We start from the raw sequence: 6,000 nt of genomic DNA on the forward strand, positions 1-6,000 counted from the left end.
GAACACCCCTCCACATACACCTGGCTCCAGAAAGTTCTCTCCGTAAAGGAGTTTCCGCGCCATCGAGACCCGGGAGTGCCCCGCCAGACTTCCGGGCCCGGGGAGGAGGTCTTCAACAGGACGCTGAAGGCTCCTGCCACTCAGGAAGGAAGAGGAGCCCCTACTATGAGAAGGAGGTGTGGGGTACCCACAGTGTGCTACACGGGCTCAGGGTGACCTCACCACCGTGCTTAAATAAAGTATCCGACTTTACAAACTTACTCAAAGTCACACTGCCTGCTGGATTTGAATCCAGGGCTTTTTTCCCCCTGCCACCACTGAAAAGACAATATTACAGCCAGAGGGGGAAAGAAAAATGAAAAAGAAGATTAAGTATCCATAATACTACTATGGATTGCAACTATTCACAAGTAAAACCTTCCACATATATACATGCCTTTACATAGTTGCAACGACATGTTCTCTTTTGTGTTTCACTACTATTCTCTAATATTTTTCCTTTGTTCATGTGGTTCATTTTTAAGGTGCCAGATATCCTCATCCATCCACTCATTTCCCTAATATGGTATATTTTCATTCTTTACATTGTTTGCTAATATATCCTTGAATTTTGCACTTGGGACAAATTGACTAGAGTTCAATAATCAGGTAGAATGCTATAAATGGCTGTGGTCTTGCCCCAGAGCACCATACCCAAAGAGCTTCCCCACTTGTTCTACCTCCTCCAAGGAGGAAGTGTGAGGAGTTTAGCACACATTTCTAAGCATTGGTACCATCTTTTTTTCCCCACTTTAATAGTGTTTATTGGTAGTTCAAGGTTCCTTTAATTATCATTTCTTAGATGACTTAAAATGAATGTTTTTTATGCTTTTACTATCTGTATTTCCCTCTTCTGTGAATGATGTGTTCATATCCACTCATCTTTGGGGAACCTGAACTTTTTCTAATTTTGAACAGCAGTTTTTATATTATAGATATTATTCCTTTGTTATCATGAATGGAAATATTTCCCAGTCTTTTGTTCTTTTTTGTTTTAAAGTCTGTCATTCTAGTCTTTTTTTATTGTGGCAATGCTGACAAAGTGAGCTTTCTTCTACCCTTCTGATAGTCTGTTTTCTGCTAGTTTTTCTACAATTTCATTTTGTATTTAATTCTTTGATGATTATCCTACCTAAATTTATTTTGCTGTGTGGAATAAAATATGGATTTAACTCACCACCACTGTCACCAGTTGTTATCTACTTATGCAAACACCATTTATGAAACAAAAGTAGCAAAACCTACTTTTCTGCTGTCTTTTGATTTTGGTTGGTCTATTTCTGAACTATCCATTTCCTTCCATAGACCTTATTTTGAACAAATACCACACAGATCTAAATACTGGTTCTTTGAAATAGGTTCTATCATGTGATAAGGCTAGATTCCCCCTCATTGGATCTTCCTTTTCAGAATATCACAGATATCCACACTGCTTTGTGTGTACATACACATTCTAGGATAATCATGTAGTGGTTAAGGGTGCTGGTCTTAGGGATGGATTGTCCAAGCTCAACACTTACCATCCCTGTGACCTTGGCAAGTTACTTATTTGCTCTAGGGCTGAGTCCTTGTCCATAACATGGGAATAAGAGTGGCAAGCTCTGGCCTCACAAGTTCAATGCCTGGAACACAGTAAATGCTTAGTAAATGCCAGCTGTTTTTGTTACTGATATTTTTTGTTCCAAAAAAAAAACAAAAAAACAAAAAACATAGTGAGACTTTGCATAGAGTTGCATAGGTTTACTATGAATTAAACAGATCAAATATTGTACATTTCACTTTCCCAGCCAGGATATGCACTATATTCCAATTGGTTCAAATCTTTTAAACCTCTCAGACATGACCCAGGTCTCTTGTTGATTCCAGCCTCTCTCCACTGCTCATGACCCCTAAGGAGGAAGAAAAGCAGAGAACCAGGCAGAATGGTTAAAAACTACCATTCAAGCATTTACTTTGTGCTGCTGAATGTGTGTGGGTGTGTTGGGGGTGCGGTGCTCATATGCACATAATCTCCTTTAACCCTTACAGCATCCCTCAGGGTAGGTGGTGGCATCCCCAATGGACAAAAAGCATGGTGGAAGCTTCCAGGTCACCCTTAGCGAGAGGCAGAGCTATGAACCAGGCATATCAGCTTCTCAATCACCCTACTACTTGGAAATTTGGGTTGGGAGGTATTCACAGAAAAGGCAGCCCTAGAGGAGCATAAAGCCAGAGGTGACATGGCAAACTGACTACTAGTCATGGCTTGCCCCTGCCTAAAAGCCTCCCAGTGCTTCTGGTTACACTTTGAGTTAAGTCCAAAAGCCTCACTTTGGCCTACAAAGCTGGTCTGCTAACCTCCCAAACTCACCTGCCACCACTCACCTGCCTAACTTGCTGCATTTTGGCTGCACCCATCTCCTTTGCATTCCCTAAAAATGCCAAGGTTCTTACCACCTCAGAGTCCTTGAATATGCTGTTCCCATTGCCTGGCACGCTGTCCCACCTCCTACTCACCATCACATAGTTGGCACCTTCTCATTTTCCTGATATGTGCTTAAAGGTCGTCTCCTCAAGAGGCTTTCCCTGTCCACCTCATCTGAACAGATTCTCTCTCTCCCTAGTTGTTCCCTTCATAATTGGTATTTATAATTTATAACTATTTGTCTGTCACTTGTTTGAGTTCGGTGGCCCTCTCGACCCCCTGCAAAAAGACATCAGTCCCCTGAGGGCAGAGACAAGCCTGTCTCATTTACCATGAGGCCAGCCCTTTGCCCGTCTGGACAATGATCCCAAGGCAGTGGATGGATGATAGAGTGGCTAACTGGTCAGCTGGCAGCATCCAAGACTAGAGCCTGGCACACCCCTGAGGCACCCTAGCCATTCCCAACTCGGTTTCCCCTTCCTGCTGGCTCTGTGGGGTCAGGTTAGGGTTTGAGTTAGGGTTCAGTGTTTGACTATCTCATATGGATCCCCTGTCCCCTGGAGCCTTGCCTGCTACTTCTGAGCAGGTGTGCTCTCTGGGACTGAGCATTTTGGTGTGGGCTCATGACCTAGTACTGAGCAAGCATATGAGAGGGCCAGGTCTGGACCCTGGGGACCAGCAGAGTCCTCAGTATGATTATGGAGCCATTTTCAATCCAAGAAGAACTTTTTTAAGTTCCACAGCCTGCCAGTCCCTGCCATCAGCAATCAGCAGCCCGCGGTTGCCACTGACCAGCTGGATCCCTTCAATCAGCCTAAGTGAGAAAAGCCACATAATGACTCCCTGTGGCTAATTACCTGAGTGCAAGTGATCACTGCCAAAGAGCCGCTGCTCACCCTGTGCCACTCTCCACTGAAGCCTGGCTTGTTATGCTGGCCCCACTGCCTTGGGAGGAGAGGCCACTGCCACATGTCCCCACAACACTTGCCCTGCCCCCTCTCCATGTCTTGGCTCCTGCAAATCCTCCCACCAGGCATTCTTCTCTGCTATGTGATGCTGTAAGGGAAAAGCACTAGGCTTTGAGGCAGACAGCCAGGGGTCCAGGTTTAACCGCCACTTCTCTGTGAGACAATCTCTAGGACCTTCTCTGTGGGATCCTTTACCTCCTGGGCCTCAGTTTCCTCATCTTTGTAAAATGGAGATGAAGCCATCTACCTTGCTGGGTTCTGAGACTCTAAGGAGATAATGTTTGTAAACACTCTTTGTAAACTATAAAGCACAACAGAATTATGAGAAATAATTGTCCTTCTCTGCCTGATATCACCTCCTCTAGGAGTTCTCCTAAGAGACCATTTCCTTCTCTAAGGAAGCTTAAGACACTTAGATTGTTTTTCCCCAGTCACCCACCCTGGGATAGGCACAGGCTCCCTGCCTCAATGTCTCATCCCTGAGTGTCACAAGATCAGGGCCATGCCCTATTCATCTCCAGTAAACCCTCTCTGTCTCCACAGCCCTCTTTCCCCAATTCATAGGGGTGAAATAAATATAAAGTTCTCAGCTTTATATTATTGGATCAGGCACTTTTCTTAAACCATTTGCACCTTCAACTTCTTATCTACTAACAACAGCTCACAGACACCAAGCAAGTGACCAAGGACACTCAGCAGTGCATGAGAAAACAGACGGAGCAGCTCCTTGGGCTGATTCCACCACTTATTTTTATCCCGACTTTCTCAGGCATCCCAGACAAATTCTCTGACCATCCTTTCTACCAGGCCAAGTGTCCCTGGTGTGTGTGCTGCCAGATAGGCATACGTGTTTACTGTGTCTGATGAAGAACTCAGGTGTCCAGGACCACCCTTCCTCAGCCTGGGAGACAACATGGGGGTACTGCAATTTATCTGGAAAGGATTTGGGGACTGGGGACCAGCACAGGAGGGAGCAGAGAGGGGAAGGTAGAACGTGGGGACGTGGTAACAGTGGCAGGTTCAGGAGCCCCAGAGACCATCCAAGGGCTCCAAATCAGAGGACATAGGAGGAGAGAATGGGGAGGCCAGGCAGACTCAGCACAAACCCAGACTCCTGTAATACTCCATTTCCTGATGTGGGTGGTAGTTACACGTGTATTCATTTGTAAAAATTCATCAGGCTGTACATGCTAAACTACGTGAACTTTACAGGATATGTACTATGTTTCAATAAAATGCTTACAAAATTAAAAGTAACAATTTCCAGTTAAGCGATGACTACTGAGAGAACCAAGGCAATAAAGCTTTTTCCATCAAGCATGAGAGAAGCTAACTTCCTGGGAGTCAGGTCCCCAGATCCCACTCTGTATTTCCTGTTACCAGGATACTAACATGGACATCCGATTCCTGGTCCTAAAATGAGCACATTGTGGTGATCACCTTTAAAACCCCACCCAGATTTGAAATCCTGGGAGCTGGGAGCTAAGCGACCTATGGAAGTCAGCACAACATGAAGAAGGAGAAAGAGTTAAAAGGGTTCATTTCACTCGAACCAATCTCAAGTCACTAACATACAAATTAGTTAACATTCTATGGTAATAGACAAAGTAGATAAGTGGTTACCAGGATCTGGGGGATAGAGGGGGTGAATGGTGAGTGAGTGCTAATGGGTATGGGGTTTCTTTCTTGGAGTGACAAAATGGTCTGGCATTAGACAGTGGAATGGTTGCACAACTGTGAATTTACTAAAAACCACAGGATTGTACATTTTAAAAGGATGAATTTTATGGTATGTGAACTATATCTCAATTAAAAAAAGCTGTGTGAGAAAAGAAGTCTCAGAGGGCACTAACTGGTAGCCCTATAATCCACTGTGGTTTATTCAGTGTTTTGCTTGACAAGCACAGTGGGTTTTTTTTTTTTAAATACTCTTTTTCTTTAATTGAGATATAATTTGCATACAATAAAATGCACCCATTTTAAATGCACAATTTTCTGAGTGTTGACAGAGGTATCCACCTTATAATCTCCACCTCAGTCAGGACTCAGAGCATTCCATCACCCCAGAAAGTTCCTTGTGTCCCTTTCCAGCGAATCCCCTGGCCATGGGCAACTCCTGATCTGATTTCTATCTCCAGAGATTAGTTTTGCCTGTTTTGATTTTTTTTTAAACTCGTCATTTGTGTCTGTTTTCTGAGATTCATCCACATTGTTACATGTATCAGAAGACTACTATTTTTTTTTACCCCCTAATGTTCAACCACTCCTTTATTTCTGGTTATAATAATATTATTTCAGTCATACTGAGTGCCCAGAGTATGGAGATTCAGGAGCTCTGCTGGTCTTCAAATTATTTCACCCATATCACTGACGTTTTGTGCATATACCCTCCAGTATGTTTATTTATGTTTAAATCATATTATTTTATACTCATATACTACTCTAGTAAATTATTATGCACATTATGAAACATGCCAAATATAGAAACTTTTAAAGGAAGAGGTAAAGATGAGAGCAATACTATTTTTTTTATAGCAGACGATTACTTTTCTTTTTAATGACAATTATAGGCAAATTGATAACATGCTG

Source organism: Choloepus didactylus, chromosome 1 (assembly GCF_015220235.1).
Source record: "Choloepus didactylus isolate mChoDid1 chromosome 1, mChoDid1.pri, whole genome shotgun sequence".
Classification (NCBI taxonomy): domain Eukaryota; kingdom Metazoa; phylum Chordata; class Mammalia; order Pilosa; family Megalonychidae; genus Choloepus; species Choloepus didactylus.